Raw genomic sequence first — 19514 nt, 5'->3', positions numbered from 1 at the left:
GGAAACACACCCCCTCTCTCTCTCTCTCTCTCTCTCTCTCTCTCTCTCTCTCTCTCTCTCTCTCTTCTCTTTCTCTATACGTGTAGTATGCAGTATGGCTGCTTCTTTTACCAGCCCTGCTGGCCCATCAAAGGGTGATTTTCCACGCCGGCGGCCAGGAGGCTCTGAGCTAAAAGAGAGAGAAGGGCCTGTCCCGTAGCCAGGGACAGGTGGGAGGCGGAGCCCTGGACACTAGAGTGCCAGAATCTCAACTCAGGGACGCTGAGTGAGCTCTGGGCATGGGCCAGTCAGTCACTGAACTGAAAATAGTCATGCCCTGACACCCTGACAGCGCTGGGCAAGCTGAGATGGACAGATACAGCCAATGGATGACTGTTTAAATTATTAGGCTTTGTCTGTATATTCTTATATAGGAGCTACATAAACAGTGTACGTTTTCCTTCTTTCTTTACCAGTGCTGCTATCTGTAGACCCCAAAAAAAATTATATGAGAGTGGACACTAGTAACTTAAACTACATTTGTAGTAGCATGGTGGTAATTAATAAACAGTTTTAAAAGTGGCGCTTTTTAAGTAACAATATACTTTTTCCTACAAGTAGCAGTGTGATGCACTACTGTGCTGATTTTTATTACAATGTCTGACTCATTTAAATACATGTGTCTTTTTATTACTTCTATTTAGTGTACATTAAAAGCCAAGTTTGATTTCATTTATTTATTTCCAGAAACGTACCACTTGAAAAAAGTGGCCAACAACGCTTTAAATATACTGCAGAAAAAGAAACTTCTTAATGACTTGGAAAAGCAACAGTGTATAAGATATGTATGTTTTATCTCAGAGAATGTATCTTTTATACTGGTGCATTGTCTTTTTTCACTTGTTGCGATGTAATAAAACAAAATATACTATTTTTAATGATACAGTATCTTAAGCATTGTTTCTCAAGTAAATTTTTTTTGTTGGACAAAAAGTAAACAACATTAAAATTCATTAAGAAAAAAAAATTAAGCAGTAAAGTAATAGGCTATTTTTAAATATTTTGACTGGAAATCAAAAATATTCATTACAAATAACAGTTTTCCAGTGTAGTTTTAAAGGGATAGTTCACCCAAACACACCCAAATTAATTTACTTATCCTGATGTATGACTCTCTTAAAAATAAAGATATTTTTAATATTATTTCAAAATTGAAAGTCCACGCAGCCAAAAGTTTGTCCCACGTCAAGCAAGCATAGTTAAACTTTTGTTTACCATATTTGACGTGCTCTATGTATGTGTGTTGATCAATGTTTATAAGTAAATAAAAGCCTAAATTAACTCTGTTCATCATATAAAGTGATTGTTTCTCTTCAGAAGACTTTGATCAAACTGGTCAGTTAGAAGCATTACATTTACATTCTCATTATTACCTTTTTGAACTGGAAAATGTTGGTTGCGTGGATTGTCAATGGATGAACAAAAAGGATGAGACAATATACAACAATAATAAGATTTTATAAAACAAAATCTTCATTTGTGTTCCTTTGATTAACAAAAGCCTTATGGGTTTGAAACAACCTGAAGGTGAGTAAAATGATGACAGAATTTATGTTTTTGGGATGAACTATCTCTTTAAGTTGTTTTCTACTCTTGTAGTGTAGCTAGTAATATATCGCTTATAGTTTTACTTTAAATTACGAGTAGCTTGGGCTCCAGTTTCAAACAAACTACCCCAGTGCTGAAATAAACAAGCCAAATCTAAAGACCAGCATGCAGTGCTGATTCCAGCAGTCATCTGGCCCACTGCAGGTTAAACGGCACCACAGTTACTGTCCTTCTCTGGGAGAGTCTCTCCTCCGCCATATTTCAAACTTCCTCTGGCCAGCTCTTATATTCAGGCTCAAATGAGATCCCACAAAATCTATATCACATCTTTAAAATGAAATAACTCTCCCTCTCTGCAGTGGCATTGACCTCGGCGGGGCAGTTCTGGTTCAGTGCACTGGGCCCTCCGGTGGCAGCGAAGGGGGAAGCGATTTAAGGCCCTGAGCCACGCCGGACCCCAGGTGCGCCAAGGCAAGCAGTTAAATTTCATCATTACCCTTTCTTCAGCGTGTTAGCTTTTTATAGGTCTTTTACAGCTAGAGAGGACGGTGCCGCACTGGTCCCAGTGGTACAGGGTGGAGAAGGGAAAAGTACGGACAGAGATATGGACAGAGAATGGGGAGAAGGCGAAGGGAGGGAAAAAAAGAGAGAAAAAGAGACTGGGACATCACTTGTCAAGTTGACTACAGGATGATGTAAAAACAGCGGCGAGGGCAGGGGATAAGAGTGATGATGAATGGGCTGTGGACGTTCATCCATCCAGTTGAAGGATTTGCAGCACAGGAATTGTGTACAGATGCTGACATCTGAAGGGGGGAAGAGGCGGAAAGAAAGAAAAAAAGGAATGCTATCTGGGAGTAAGACAGAGCACTCCTGATGCAGAGTGATGGGGAAGAAAGACACAGTACAATAAGATGCTCGCAGATCTAAAGTTGGTCGTATGAACACAACAGTCAAAGCAGGTGTCACTCAAAAGGTCGCCATTACAGCAGAAAGAGACACTGCGACTTCTGTTAGCAAAGAAAATACAATGCTACTGGGTTCCATTGCTTCGACTTCTAATTTCATAATTATGAAAATTAGGAATTTTGAAATGAGATTCCTAGAGAAAAATTTTGAAACCTGCTCTATCATTAAAAAACTATTTCTTTATGTTTCTAATCTAAAATGTAATCTATATCTCAAGATTAAGATATATAATTATTTTTTCAGATTTAGAAGAATCAGAATAAGGAGTTTACTGCCAGGGTACACTCCAGTGTTCACTCCAGTTACTTTGAATATTACACATATACATACAACAATACAAAATAAGTAAATAAATAAACAAATAAAAATAAATAAATAAATAAAATTACATTAAAGAATAAAATATGAAAAAGTTAAGTCAGAAAAATTTAGAATATCTAGAAATATTTACAGATTATGTACATATTTACAGTGTTATGGATAATAATAATAATAATAATAATATGAATAATATGAATAAATATGATTAATGTTTAAATGTTGGCTGTCATAAAAACCTGTTTTTGAAAAGATATTAACAAACCATTAACTACGACTTTTGCCTCAATAAACTCCTAATTTGCCACCTATTAATAGTTAGTAAGGTAGTTGTTAAGTTTAGGCATTAGGTAGGATTAGGCATGTAGAATACAATACAAAATAAGTAAATAAATAAACAAATAAAAATAAATAAATAAATAAAATTACATTAAAGAATAAAATATGAAAAAGTTAAGTCAGAAAAATTTAGAATATCTAGAAATATTTACAGATTATGTACATATTTACAGTGTTATGGATAATAATAATAATAATAATAATAATAATAATAATATGAATAAATATGATTAATGTTTAAATGTTGGCTGTCATAAAAACCTGTTTTTGAAAAGATATTAACAAACCATTAACTACGACTTTTGCCTCAATAAACTCCTAATTTGCCACCTATTAATAGTTAGTAAGGTAGTTGTTAAATTTAGGCATTAGGTAGGATTAGGCATGTAGAATATGGTCATGCAGAATATGTGCTTTATAAGTACTAATAAACAACAAACATGTTAATAATAGGCATGCTAATAAACAACTAGTTAATATATAGGTCCCTATACTAAAGATTAACCGTTTAAATTGTAAAAATATTTCACATATTGTTTTTTTTCCCTCACAATATCTACTGCTTTTAAATGCACCTTATTGCAGCTCACAACTCAAAAGCTATCATATATTGGTTTGATTTTGATCATTTACACCACACAGGTCTGGGTATAACAACTTCAATTTCCAGTCCTCAGGTTAACCTAGATTAATGTCCCAGCCATGAACAAGCTCTCATTGTCTCTCTAAATATGATTAGCACAGGGTTAAGTACCTCTTCGCTTCGTTCAGTCCAGTGGGGTTGTATTTGAATGAGGGATAAGAAGGGAGAGAGGCACACGGAGGGTGGCGTGCTGTACCTTTGCACCGTGCCAATGTCAGCAAGCTGTGCCAGTCTCACCGGGCGGCCGTCCACGTCCCGGGCTCCGCCGCGCTACGCAGAGGCTCCACAAACTCACTGCATATGCTCCGTATGGCCCAGACAGTCCGTCCAATTTTCCACCATCTGCTGGGCCTGCACTTACGCACCACAGAAAGGTCACCGTCAGCTCTGCTTGACTCGTAAAAATTCAAATGACACTGTGAGAAACCACCATGATTGTTGCCATCACCAACATCACCTGATGAGACCAGATCCTCTCAATGTGTGTGCGAAACTGGCCATGGAATGGCATCCAGCCAATCTGGTTAGTGCTGTATCAGCTGATTCCACTGCACACAGGGATGATGTAAAAACACAGACAGGCCAAAAGAAGCCGAGACGAAGCCAGAACAGGACGTCTGGTGTCTGGTCCACTGTAAAAAGAGGTTTTCACACAGCTCTGACAGGGAAAGTGGTACAATTGCTTTATTCACAGATCTTGCGTATCTCTAAATAACATCAGCGGTGTGCAGATGGGTCCCTGCGTCTCACTACAATGGGATGGTTCTGCCTTGCCTTCACTTCAACAACACGCTAGGGTTGTGATATGAGAAGATTAGCACAGCTGCCTTCACCTGACCGATGCATTAATTAGCTTCCTTTCATCTCTTTCTATATAAAGACTTTTACCTTTAGAAATAAATAAATGTGTGTACACTCAAAAAAATGCTGGGCTAAAAAGGGACAAACCCAGCTATTGGGTTGTTTTGACCCAGCGGTTGGGTTGTTTTGAACCCAACCTCTGGGTCAAAACAACCCAATAGCTGGGGCTGTTCCTTTTTAACCCAGGGCTGGGTTATATTTAACCCAGCATTTTTTAGAGTGTATGTATGAGTGTACAGTATGTGTAATATATATATATATGTGTGTATAAATATATTAATAATCCTTAACATTAATATGAAAAAGGTTTTGTACACTATTCAAAATACAAACTACTATTAGCATTAATATGAAAAAGTTTTTGCACTGAGCAAAAAAAAAGAAAAAGCAAAGCTTATGATACCATTGTTGTCAAATTTTATTGCTGATCTGAAACATGTTGTTGAAAGTAATTTTGCCAAACAAAAGAGATTTAAGTTTTCCTATATTAAAATAAAGAGCTGTACTATGCACTGTTATTTTAGTGTTATGTACTGTATATACTATACCCTATAATATGTATGAATATTTTGAATTAGGTTTTATTTTTATATGTTCAGTTTTCATTGTAATTCTTGTTTTAATAATTTTGTTTAGTAATTTTAAGTAGCTTTTGTTTTATTTATTTTATTTCAGTTTTATTCATTTTAGTTTGTCAATTTTAACTTAATTTAGTTTAGTTTTTTTTGGAACAGTGTCTTAAGCTTAAAGGGGTCATATGATGCTGCTAAAAAGAACATTATTTTGTGTATTTGGTGTAATGAAATGTGTTTATGCGGTTTAAAGTTTAAAAAACATATTATTTTCCACATACTGTACATTATTGTTTCTCCTCTATGCCCCGCCTTTTTGAAACGCCAAAGCTCATCGGTCTGAAAAAGCGAGGTGTGCTCTGATTGGCCAGCTATCCAGTGCGTTGTGATTGGCCGAATACCTCAAGCGCGAGACGGAAATGTTACGCCCCTCACCATACTGTGATGGCGTGTCCCAGCCGGAGCGACGACACAAAAACATTAAAACCCATTACAAACAAGGCATTTGTTGCATCCAGTGGGGACATAATTACTGATTATAATGACTTATACTGTCTTTTTACGCATTGCGTTGCATTGCATCGCGCCGCATAAACATAAAACCCTGTCTGCATTTGTGATCAGAGAAATGACAAACAACAAGTGCTACTCCACACTGCCCAAAACTCGCGTTTGAATCATCAGTAGCAAATGATAAAAGAAAATGTACTTACGTGAGTCAGAAGGGCATTTTAGTCTAACGTTACTCTCCCAGGATCAGTAAACAGTCCTCCATAAAATGTGCCGGCGATCCACAGCACTAAGTTGAAGTATTCCCTTAGCGACCAGCACAGATCAGCTCTAGGCATGACGAAGCGGATATCGTCCTCTTTTGGAAGACCAAACAAAGTAGTTTCGCTTTCACAACGAAAAACACAGCGCCCTAGCGTGAGCGAAAGCCCCGGCTTAGCGTGAGCTGAAGCCGGGCAAGAGTGAGCTGAGGCGGCGGGGTCGAGAACGGCGGTCCCGGCGAAGGAGCGGTGAAAACGGTGAAAGCCGATCCGGCGATCCACAGCACTAAGTTGATGTATTTCCTCAGCGACCACCACGGATCAGCTCCAGGCATGACGAAGCGGATATTGTCCTCTTTTGGAAGACCAAACAAAGTAACGAAACACACAGCGTCTTCAGGACATGGCGGCAGCGGTAACAATACTACAGCGAGAATAAAAGTTACGCCTTCTTTCTTTGCGTGAACATTTGGGTGGCGTTATACAAATCTTCCCACATAGTGAGGTAGATATGTGGGGGCATGTTCGAATGAGCCATTTTAGGGGGATGTGGCTGACTCTTAACTTTTATAAAGAATATCTCTTTGGATTTGAGACTTTAGTCTTTGCAAATTTACAGATCTTCTTTATGCACCAAGAGCTTGTAACACTCCAAAGAGAAAGGAAAAAATGAAATCGCATCATATGACCCCTTTAAGACTTTCAAAAAGACTTTTCATATATATATATATATATATGAAGAGTTTATTTGCAAAAACAGATAACTCAATTTTTTTTAATGTTCAAAAATAATGTATTTTATTGTTATCATGTTTTTATTGTGCTAGTTAGCTGTATTTTTTTAGTTATTTTTTACCTAATCAAAATAACCCAACTGCAGTTTAACTGAGATTAATCGGAATGCACAATGCAAAAACGTGATTTTTGAAAATTGTTAAAAATGGAGTTATCTGTTTTTGCAAAATTAACACTTCGGGCCCTATCATACACCCGGCGCAATGTGGCGGCAGTTGCGACGCAAGTGTTTTTTGCTAGTTTCAGCCCAACGCAGTACTCATTTTGCCGTCCTGCACCGCGTTGTTTAAATAGAAAATGCATTTGCGCCCAATTGTGCGCCCATGGGCGTGTTGGTCTGAAAAACAAGGTGTGTTCAGGCGCATTGCTGGCGCGTTGCTATTTTGAGGCAACTGAAATAGACTGCACCATTGACCAACAAAAACCTGGTCTAAAGTCTGGCGCAGTAGTTTTTTTGTTATTTAAAGAGTGCGTTTGTATAGGCGGGTCCACAGCGCGCGTACGCTCTATTACACACACAGGGATGCACAGCAGCTCACAAACATGCCAAATATTAAAAATTAAAGGATTGCAATGTAAAATATTATTATTGTGTTGGCTACATAAATATAAAAATGCCTACATGTCATAATGGATAGTCATTGCACGTATCAGAATTAGGCTACCTATTTGCTCGCGCACGAGCAGCTCCATTTCATCTCTGGAGATGCGTTCTGTCTTTGCGCTTGCAAATTCCGCCGTGTAATATATATATGGTGATTTCACCAAGTACAACATGTTCCTGGATCAACATCTTTGTTGATCCTGGAACGACATTCCTATCAACCAATCAGAATTGAGCGATAACTTTTAGGCTTTAGGCTTACAATCAGGGTTAGGTGCTTCTACACCCTTGTTAATCAGCTATCAGTTCACACAGTTTTTAGGAATAAATTACGGGTAATTTTAAATTACTGAAAATTATGTTTTTAGTTTTAGTTATCAATAACTAGAATGCTAGAAACCATAGAAAATAGCGGCCTGGGAAGAATTACCAAGATAGCCACCGAATAAACTGACTTGCCTTAAAGTGACTTTTGCCTACATGCTGCTGAGGTGAGTCAGGCATTAGCAGTGCTGTCCATGTTCCTAGATCACTCTTAGAGACCCATGAATGACAGTTTTGATTAGATAAAGCCGCTGTCAGTTATCATGTATTGATTTATTTTTTGCATATGTCTCTATTATCGTCATCTGTACATTAGCATGTTGGAGTGGTGGCTTTGTTTAGATGCACATATGTGTTCATTTGTGTGTATCTAAAGGTGGGGGAGGCACGTGTGTGTTTGTGCGTGTATTTGTGGGTGCATATGTGTGTGCAAGCATTCATGTGTCTACGTGTGTAAATGTGAGAGGAGACACAGGGGTGGGCGGGAAGGAAGGAGGGGTGGCTTGTTCTAACGGTTCTTTGAAAGAGATAAATGGCTTACAGATGGCCCAATCAATATATTCAAATGAGACATGTAAAGTAGCCGGGCAGCCGCCGGAGATCAGGCTTGGGCTAGCTGAAAGGAGCACAGCCAAGGAGACCTGAGACTGTCTCTCTATCTCACGCTACCTCATGCACGAACACAGAGGCAGACCTCTCCTGCCCTTTGCCCTGTCCTAACCGCTTTGAACAGCCGTTGATGTTCTCAACGTTAAATGAATTTGGAGTTGTTGTATAGACCCTTGGATGTTATATAGATACATTTACATGTGGTTTACACATTAATAAATCAGCTTTAATATCAGCCAATTGTGACCCTGAGAATAAAATCAGAGAAAGCTGATTGGTAGATAAAAATAACAAGGAAGTTGAAATAAAAATAAAAATGTAATACATATTTTATATATTTTTATTTATTTATGCCATTCATTTGGTTTTCACAAATATATTCCATAATAAGTTAAAATTTTAAATAAAATAAAATATGATATTTTACATTTTCTGTTGTTTATGGTGTGTGTGTGTTATGCATACAATGAAATTTAGGCTGCTTGTGTGCCATTCATTTGTTTTCACGAATGGTGGCTGTATGTTGTTGAGTAATGCACAGAGAGATTAGCTCCGTGTCTGTGGGTGAGCAGGAAAAGGCTATGGCCCCAGGGCAGCCTCCGGGGGAAAAATGTTCCCCTGACACAGATAACATCCAATTCCTCCCCTGTGAAATGCAAAAATCCACCCCGACATCAGCAAAGTGTTTTATCATCCTGTATCAGATCCTGCCTCTCTTATCGTTTTGTTACACACACTTACACGCAAACGTCCACTTCCTCGAAATCAAATTTGTGTAAAAAAAGAGGAAGATCCTGGCTACTGTTCATGTTTTTTTCACACATAAACACATAGGAGACACTGAACAGCATCACGGAGACAAGTGTGGCACTGCTTTTGTTTAGTTGTCATGATATAATAATGCCTTATGGACACTGATACAGAGAAATGAATGCTAGTTTGGTGGTGTCCTTGAGTATCTCTGTTGACATGATGCCTTTTTTAGCATCTTTTCACTGCGTCCATGACACTGCAATTAAAGCTGAAAGTTTGCTTCATATGATAAGAAAAGAGACTCAAAACAATGTGTAAGATAGCATTAAAGGGATAAATATTAGTTTGAGTATCGATTTGAAAAAAGTACAACTAATAAAGGAATCAGAGCACACATAAATCAGCAGAAAGCTCCACAGTTTTTAACCGAATTGCAAAGTTTATATGTCTGCCGCCATTCATTTAGTAAAGATTTGACAAACTTGATGATGCTTTTAGCTACTAAAGAGTGTAGTATGATCTGTTTAACATTTTATCATGTTTAAATGCTGTTCCAGCAGCTCCGATGGTAAAGGAAGGTGTTTTCAATGCCAAAGTCATGGGTTCACTTTCCAGGAAAATGCATAAACCAGGGCAATCAGAAAATTGTCACTATATATTTTTTTTGGATACATAGATGGATACATTTATATAAATTGTCTTTGCAATACAAAGTCGAGCTGCATTTTTCATTGCTTGCAAATGATTCAAAACATTTGCAGGTTTAATTTTCTACAATAGATTTAAGGTAAATATTTTTTTTCTGTCTTATAAAGTATCCCGATACTATTTTGGTGTGAGCAATCATTGAAAAGTGTGTGAAAGAGTTTGTGAGTGAACTGTCGGAACAATTCAAACTGAATTGTGAACAAATTCAGAGCATTTTGCAAACCCATTGATCAGATTAGATCAGAAGGGTCAGTAGTTATGATTCTAAACAGCAGATAGAAAACACACTCAGCATGATTGCTGAAATATTATCAGAAAAAAATATACAGTAAACCCTGTGGTCAGACATTGATTTAAAAGTACTATTTTACTGGGGCACAGGCACAGCAATATTTCACTGGGGCTCATGTCCCAGTAAAAAAGGGTCTAGCGATGCCCCTGGCATGAACTTAGAAAACATGTACTTGCAAATGCATAAATGTGAATTAATTCCACGGAATTCTTCAAATATGTGAAAAAGTTCACAGATGCTGTCTTGACCTGTTTATTACTATCATTTGGTGCAGTATGAATCCATAACCGACCATCTGTACATGAAAACACTAGCTGATGGATAAATTATTAGCTTTGAACTGCACGTGTTAACCTCTATGCATTCTCCAGTGCTGATGGGATGCTGTAGGACGTCTTGGCTCCTGTATGAGAGATTCTCGTCTTGCCCTCTGTCTGCTAACCCAGTAAAAGGGTCCTTGGCCTATTAATTGCCTTGACAGTGATAAAGGAAACAGAGGGGGATGCTATTTGTCTTTAATGCAATACCTCACATATTACCCAGAGACAAATTGAAAGTGTTTCCTAACATGAGCTGCTCTCATTTTTCTCCTAGCCTTTGAGAAGGTGAAAGAGGTAGGTCATGGGTAGAGACTTGAGGGTGTTTGGGGCCACGACGGAAGGTTTTCGCACCTCATTCTTTCTCGTGTCAGACCTGAATATGTGCGTGTTGTACGTACGTGTGAGGCCAGTACCTGTGAGCAGTCAGGGGTCAAATGTCAAGGAGGGGGCAGGCCCTAAGTGGCTACAGGGTGTTGTGGAGGTTCGAGACAAACGGAGGAGAGAAAGGGCTGTTCCTCTGTGTAATGACCATTGTTAATCCTGCTTGCGACACGTGGCCTCTTGTCCAGTCCGCTGTTTTGTGAGTCCGCCTACTCACAAAGATGCTTCACTCAGCTGCTGACCTTGGCTTGCCCTGCCTTACAAAAGCAACAAAGATGAATGCTTATTTGGTGAGCCGCTCTCGCCATTATCTTCCACACTTGTAATTTCCTTGAGTGGCTCATCCTAACATGACCTGCACTGAGTCAGGTCTGCTCTTTCTCTTTATGCATAATGTCCACATCTATAAACTCATTCTGCAATAAAATCGGGCTCAGTTTTAGTGGTGTGCTTGATGGTTTTAAGTTCATCAAGTGTGTAAAAACGTTTCTTTTTTTGCATTACATCCATATTCACTTTTAAATTAGGCCTCAAAATGGCTCCTTTCTTCCTCTTTGAAGTCTTTGCAATCCTTTTTTTTATTTAAACCTTTTATGTTAGTTGTAATACCCACCCCAAAAGCTGTATGAGAAAATCTGTCTTCAATTGCTCATTGATTTTCATAGGTTTACATTCACTGTTTTAGTAAATTGCCATAATAGTCCTGCCATCATAGTATAATTTATAAAGTAATGACTTCATAGAACTGAATTTAAAGTGATTTGTTTATTTATTTATTTTTTCAGTGATTTTGGTTCTGAAACCCAGGATGGATGGAAACTTGGGAGATTGGTAATTTGTTTTTGTTTTTACTTCAAACACTAAAGCAAACACTTTTGAAAAACAACCAAAAAAAAGAAAAAGAAATGTTCATTTGTTCATTTTTGTTAATTAGTTAATTTGTTTTACAACGAGGGTAAAAATGTTTTTGTTCATAGTTTGTATCAGATCATTGTTTTATTTCTATTTTAGTGGTCTGGCCAATGAGTCCCATGACTAGCTCACAAAACTTCAAAATCACATTCATCACATTCAATCACATTCAAGAGTTTGATATTCAATCAGTGCAGATTAAATTGCCCAAGGTAAGACTATCTTCTCTAGTTCTCACATTTCAAGGAAAAAACTAAATACGATTATGCATATGGGCAAATTAAACAGAGATGAGGATAGTATTAATATGCTATAATGATTTGACAGGATATACTTACACACCGATTAGCATATCAGCAAGACCAGACAAACATAAAAAGGTAGTGACTGAGAAATGAAAGGGGAACATTGAGAGATAAGAGGCTTCCCCAGTTCTTCCCCATGGATACACACACACACACACACACAATCCTTAAATGTAGATCAACAGCGGGGGCACTGGGGGGTTGTGTACATAACATGCCACACACTATGTGTTTCCTGACATCTTCAAGAATATGTGAATATAAATTCATAACACCAGTTTATTTTATTTTATTTTATATATTTCAATTATAATTCAATTATAATATAATTCAAAAACTGAAAGCAAATTTATTGTAGTGATGATTTCCATTGTCTTCAGAACTAATTTCAGGCATTTAAGCATAAGCCTTTTGGTTGTTAAGTTAATGAGAAACAAATGCAGTTTAGTACATCCAAACTTGCAGTGAACCAGCTGGATGCTAAATTTGCCCTATATGGAGAGGGCCATCTCTTGTTTATGCAGTATAAAAACTGCAGGAGTGCAGGATTCAGTTTGGCTCTTGTCATTTAAAGGGACTTGTAGATAAAGTGCTGACTGTCTGTGTTGGGCATCTGAGATCTCTGTATCTCCATGTTGTTCTGTGTATAGCAATACGTCTATCTGTCCTCACGCGTGTCGTATTGGCTCCCTGCTGTCGATACCCACAGTGCGGTGTCGTCCTGACTAATGCACTTCTGGTTAGTGCATACATCATTGCCAATTGCAATTGCCGTATTGATTATTATCATCACAGGGATCTTAAATCACATAGACTAATATCAGAGGAGAGATGTTAGCAATACTTATTTGCCTGCAGGTGGTCCAGCTCTGTGTGTGTCCCTTTATATGCAGAAAATATTATTTTATTACACTTGATTTTTGCTTTTATTATTCTTTATGCTATTTCAGTATTTTTCACTTCATTTGTGTTTGATCAAAATAATATATTAGGGCATCATATAAATGCTTAAATAAAAGATTACACAGTCAAAAATGTCTGTAAAAATAGGGCACAATGTACTATATTAATATGAAGGAATATTCTGTATTGATTTTCATAGGTGTATTACTCATATTTTGAATTTCGCATTGCATTGTGTTGTGTTTTAGGATTTAAGGAATAGTTCACCCCAAAATTATATTTTTTTGAAAATAGGCTGTAGATGAGTTTATTCATTGCAACAGATTTGGAGAAATGGATATGTTACTAATGGATCCTCTGCAGTGAATGGGTGCCGTCAGAATGAGAGCCCAAACAGCTGATAAAAATATCACAATAATTCACAAGTAATCCACATGACTCCAGTCCATTAATTAACGTCTTAAAGTGAAAAGCTGCATGTTTTTAAGCTCAAAAAGTTACTTCCGGCTAAAATATGAGTCTTCCATCTGTAATATTGCTTTCTTCAGTGAAAATGTTGCCTTATCTGGAACAGGTGAGAAATATGCACAGATTAAGCTCTGTTTATTAGAGAATAAAGTTCTAAACAGCTCTAAACAAATATGTTGGCAGATTTTGAAGTGAGAGGATAACAGGGAATTGACTTTTTCACTGGAGAAAGCATTATTATAGATTATAGACTTTTATTTAGGCTAGAAGGGACATCTTGAATTTAAAACGCCTTAATGATGGATTTGTTATTTTCAAACATGTAGCTTTTCACTTCACAAGACATGAATTGATGGATTATTGTGATGTTTTTATCAGCTGTTTGGACTCTCATGACAGCACCCATTCACTGGAAAAAATGAAATGATGAAGAAACAAACTCATCTACATCTTGGATGTCCTGAGGGTGAGAAAACTGCCAGCAAATTTTAAATTTGGGGTGAACTGTTCCTTTAAAGGAAATGTCTATCATGTTACTGGATAATATCCTGGCAGAAAATTACCAGTATCTTTTTTTTTCAGCTAGCAGAGTCATTTTTATGTTAAGTTCAGTTTTGCATTTTGTTAACTTGTCACACAAATAAATATCATTAACCATTTCAGTTTTAACAGTGTTGAAGATGAAGCCCCCTATAGAGCTATACAGCTTTCATTTTGCATTGTGAGCTCTTCCGCCATTAAGGAGTTACTTGGCAATGCTTAAATCTATGGAGGCTATGTGATTTTGTCAACTGTGACATCCAGTTCGAATGCAAGCTCTGATACGGCCCCAGAGGATATCAAGCCTCCGACACATGAGTCCGTAATTTTCTGCTTCCACGATGCCATAATAATCAAACTAAAATGACTTTGTAACTACCCCATCTCTTTTGTACGGCTTCACTCATGCCCACTGCCCTAATTGAATCACCACCGAGTCACTGTATCAATTCTAACTTTGGTATTAGGGTTTAATCAGGCATGCCGGGGACCAGCTTGGTGAGGTGAAGGGTGTCCTTTGTGTGGCGCCCATCTGTTTGTGTCACAAGGCCCAGTTGGGACTCAGAGGGTGCAGCCAAGACAAAAAAAACAGACAGACACTCTCCTCAATGTCTCAAAGTAGGTGCTAGTACCTCCACCTTCCCCAAATATTCTTCATATATTTCTCATCCAGCCAGACAACCCGAATCTCTTTTGTATAATTTGTGTATTGCCTGATTTTTCCCCCTCTACTGGCTCCCAGCCTAATATTTTCGCATGGCAGCTCATTGGGTCGGTGATGTAGATATTGCAGTGACTGCTATTACAGACTAGTTGGGGAGGGCTGCTTTATTTGTCCCTTCAGTTGCAATTGATTGTGACAGTGGTGTTGCCCCCTGCTCCGCCTGTGTGGGAGGAAAAGGATGGGGATTGAAGGAGGGGGTGCCGTTTAGGTTGGCTCCAATCCGACTCTCCCATCACTCAGCCAGGGTCACGACCCCACTGTAAACGAGGCTGAATGCTTAGGGTGCACTGTTGATACCTAATTGTGTGGTGAACTAGACTGATCAGCTATGGAGGAAACCATCTCTCACTTGCACTGGGATGCTGAGGACATTAGCTATTTTTCCATGAGTGGTGCTTCCCGCAGAGAGAGCCTGTCCTGGCTCAGCAGGTGTACCTGATCACTCAAAGTGCAAGACTGGAAGAGCACAACCACAACGCAAACAAATGGTGGTACAGGCTGTCAACACACACTCCCATATGGATAGGGACACTTTATTCATACTAATGTGACCTTCAGTAGTTTATTTGGATTTTTAAACTTGCCAGTTGGGTTTAGTTGGTGGGATTTGGTTGAGTTGTTAAATATATATATGATACAAATAAATAAATGATAACAAATAAACAATTGCATTGTCATATTTTACAGGTTCAACTTATGGTAACACTTTATTTTAAGGACCTATTCTGGCTAATAACTAGTTGCTTATTAGCGTGCATATTACTAGCATATTGGCTGTTTCTTAGTATTTATAAACCACATATTAATGCCTTATTCTGTATGACAATATTTTAGATCCCTTAATCCTACCCCATAGTTAAACTTAACAGCTACCTTAATAACTATTAATAAGCAGCAAATTAAGAGTTTATTGAGAGAAAAGTTGTAGTTAGTAGTGAATATGTGTTCCCTATTCTAAAGTGTTACCCAACTTATTAAAGCTTAATGTATCATAAGCTAACAATACTTCGAGGTTAACATTATTTTATACTTACATTAATACATTTTTAATATTTAAGTTAATATATTGTAAGCAAACATGAATTAACAAAAAGAAAACATTGTATTAATAAATTAACATTGAACTACACTATTGTTCAAGGGTTCAGGGTGAGTAAATGTTTTTGAAAGAAGTCTCATATGCTCATCAAAGCTGCATTTATTTGATCAAAAATATGGTAAATCAGTAATTGACAAATATTGTTATAATTTAAAATAACTGTTTTCTATTCGAATATATTTTAAAATGAAATGTATTTCTGTGATGGCAAAGCTGAATTTTCAGCTCCCATTATCCAGTCTTCAGTGTCACGATCCTTTAGAAATCATTCTAATATGCTGATTTTGCTGCTCAAGAAACATTTCTTATTATTATCAATGTTCAAAATAGTTGTGCTGCTTAATATTTTTGTGGAAACTCTCATATATATTCTCAGGATTTTTTGATGAATAGAATGTTCAGAAGAACAGCGTTCATTCGAATTAGAAAACATTGTAAATTTAACTATATTTACTGTCACTTGATAAAAACAATAATGAATGAATTTTTTTTTACTAAAAAAAACTTACCTCAAACATTTCAACAGTAGTGTAGATTAACAAATGCTGTAAAAAATATTGATTGTTCATGATACCTAATGCATTAACTAATGTCAACAAATGTAACTTTATTGTTAAGTTTCTCCACTGTGAGTTATGCATCTAAATGGTTTTAAGAAGACACATCTCATCTGTCTGGCAGCATACAGTTGGTAGAGAGTGTTTATCTAAGTTGTAGAGTACTGAGCACAGTAGATCTGTACATCAATCAGTAGGATGTTTACACTGGCAAGTCTCGTTCTCATGTTTACACATTCCCTCAAGGAAAAAGCTTTTACCACAGACTGATGGTAGTTAGTCACAGCTTACTGCCAAGTCTATCGAGGAGTGTGTGGAAAGGTTGGAAATGGTTAGTATGGTGATTTCCTTTTGAGAAGCACTGGCATGGACTGCCTTGCAGATGGACTGCCTTGCAGATGGAGGGGATGGGTGGCTGTCACGGCCCCACTCGAGCAGGGGGTGATGTGACCGTGGCTGTGTGCTTGTGTATGTGTGTGTGTCTGTGGGTATCTATGTACGAAGCGGTGAAAGTGTGCTAGAGTGAATCTGAACAGCCCTCTGCGGTCTTGTCCTCAGCCGGGTCCCATATGCCAGCCCACGTTGCCCTCCCGCACCTCCTCCTCCTCCTGGCCTGCCCTTCCTGTCTACACTGGCTGCACAAATTAGCACAATGTGCAGGCAGGGCTCCTCAGCTGGCCTCCACACCCCACTTGACATGGGCCTGACCTCTCCAGTGTGTGCCTCTCTGGTCCGGCTGGGCCCTCTCTGGCTGACTGTCACTCCCACAGCCCACCCCGGTTTTGCCAGCTAAGGGGGCGGGGTGGGGGCGGGGCACAGACTGCCAGGTCTGGGTGAGGAAGTGGGGATAGATGGGAATTTGCAGGGGTGGTGGACTTTTGAGGGAGCCTCTGGGGTTGCCTGGTCAATTAAATTCACATTGTGGATAAATGATTTGCAAATGATATACAAACAAGTAAGTGTCTTTGAGAGCTCTTTTCTCATGGCCTATTAACAAGTGAACTAAAAGCAGGGCTCATCTGTCAATGTACTGTAGATAGACACTTACCTCTACAGGATACTGATAAACCAGATTGTCTGTGATACTTAAAGCATCCCCATCTTCCATTGTTTAGATAAACAGTTAGTCCTGCTCCAATCGTACCCTATATATTGAGCTAGAAGTTATTTAATTATAATATACATTACTATTGTCATATTTGAACCTGAAATATGTTCTATAATATTGTTATTATATAATGCTATTATATAATGTATATACACCAGATGTAATTTTTTATATTTTTTTACTAGTGGGTGCAGGACACTATAGTTCATTTATGTAAGTGAGGATAGCAAAATAAAGTGAACTGTGACATATTATACCCAAAAAATCTTCATACAGTGGACTACCAGTAAAACTGATAAAAAATCTATCTATCTATCTATCTAAAGTTGCTCACTTATAGCCTCCTCTGCCTGTATTTTAACATAAAAAAACATACTTATGGATTTTAGGAAAATAATTCAAACATGACAAAGTCAGCCAGTCTGAATTGTGCTGATAAAATGTTAGTACACTCTTAAAAATAAAGGTGCTTCACGATGCCATAGAAGAACCTTTTTGTCTAAATGGTTCCATAAAGAACCTTTAACATCTGAAGAACCTTTCTGTTTCACAAAAGGTTCTTTGTGGCGAAAGAAGGTTCTTCAGATTACAAAAAGGTAAGAAAGAGATGGTTCTTTAAAGAACCTTTGACTGAATGGTTCTTTGTGGAACCAAAAATGGTTCTTCTATAGCATCGCTTGAAGAACCTTTTGAAGCACCTTTATTTTTAACAGTGTAGCTTGTGTATTTTTATGTGATGCTGTATCTCTATGATCTGTGAAGCAGCCAGAGACACATGCACACACATGCACACACACATGGAAACATTCATCAAGCAGACACGCTCCAGTCTTGAGGGCGTATGCAGGAGGTTGAGTGCATGTGTCTGTTTGTGCGCATTCATGTGCTTGAATGAAAGGCGTGTAACAGTCCCTCTGCCTGCTCCCTGAGGAGTAGATGATACTAAAGACACTAAACGGGACCCCGGCGGTGAGAGGAGGGAGGAGGGGTGGGGAGCAGCCTTAGCCCTGTGCCATTCTGCTCCTTTACAACTTTACAAAATAGGCTTTTAATTTTGCTGAGCGGCTGGGGCGTGTGTGTCCTGCCTGCATCAATCATCATCATGTGGCTGCAGGCACAGGGCTGCTCCCTCGGGTCTGCTCTCCTTCTGCAGCCTGGAGCTTGCAACATGCATTCTCTCTCTTTCTCGCTCCTGCTCCGTGGCCTCGACTGCCCACAGCGCCGCTCTGTGTTGTACCGTGGTGGATTCAGCTCCTGCAGGTGAAACAGACTGAGTGTGATCATCTAGAATGCAGGACGGGAGAGGTGACTTCCTCTGTAGAACATCTGCATCCAGCAGATGCCCTGTCTGAGACTCATTCTGTGTTTCACTCCCTCATTCATGATTAGAAATGGCAAGGTACAACGTACAAAGTACAACGTACCCAAAAGGTAAAATCTGTTAACATCCATTTAAGCAGTACTTCATCTAAATGTGTGTGTGTGTGTGTGTGTGTGTTATATATAGTACACATATATAATACACACATATATATATAGTACTGGCATAATTTTTTTTTTTTAAGAATTATACTTACAAGTCATTCTGTGAAGCTCAAAAAAAGATAAAAAGTCCCAATCAGATTCCTAAAAAAAAAAAGAAACCGATAGACAGACAGACAGATATATATATATATATATATATATATATATAAATAGATAGATAATAATATAATAATATATATCTAATAGATAGATAGATAGATAGATTATATATATTAAAAGGGTCCTATTACACATCAGATTCCTAAAAAAAAAAAGAAACCTATAGACTGGCCAGTTGGCTGTTGTTGGAGGGGTTTTGGGCAGCTGGTGAGGCAAGGAATATCTGAGGACCAGTTTGGCCAGCCTGGAAGACCTTATTAAACGAGCAAACCAATTTAGGCTGGTTTAAGCATTTATTTATTTTTTTTAGGAAGGTTATTCACTGATAATGTTGCTCTTTTTTATGATACTTTTATCTTTTATTGAGTTCTTTGTCCTCTTTAGAGCTTGATATATAAAATAAAAATTA

The sequence above is a fragment of the Sinocyclocheilus grahami genome, unplaced genomic scaffold, assembly GCF_001515645.1.
Source record: "Sinocyclocheilus grahami isolate Dianchi unplaced genomic scaffold, SAMN03320097.WGS_v1.1 scaffold350.1, whole genome shotgun sequence".
NCBI classification, from domain to species: domain Eukaryota; kingdom Metazoa; phylum Chordata; class Actinopteri; order Cypriniformes; family Cyprinidae; genus Sinocyclocheilus; species Sinocyclocheilus grahami.
This window is presented reverse-complemented; position numbering follows the sequence as displayed.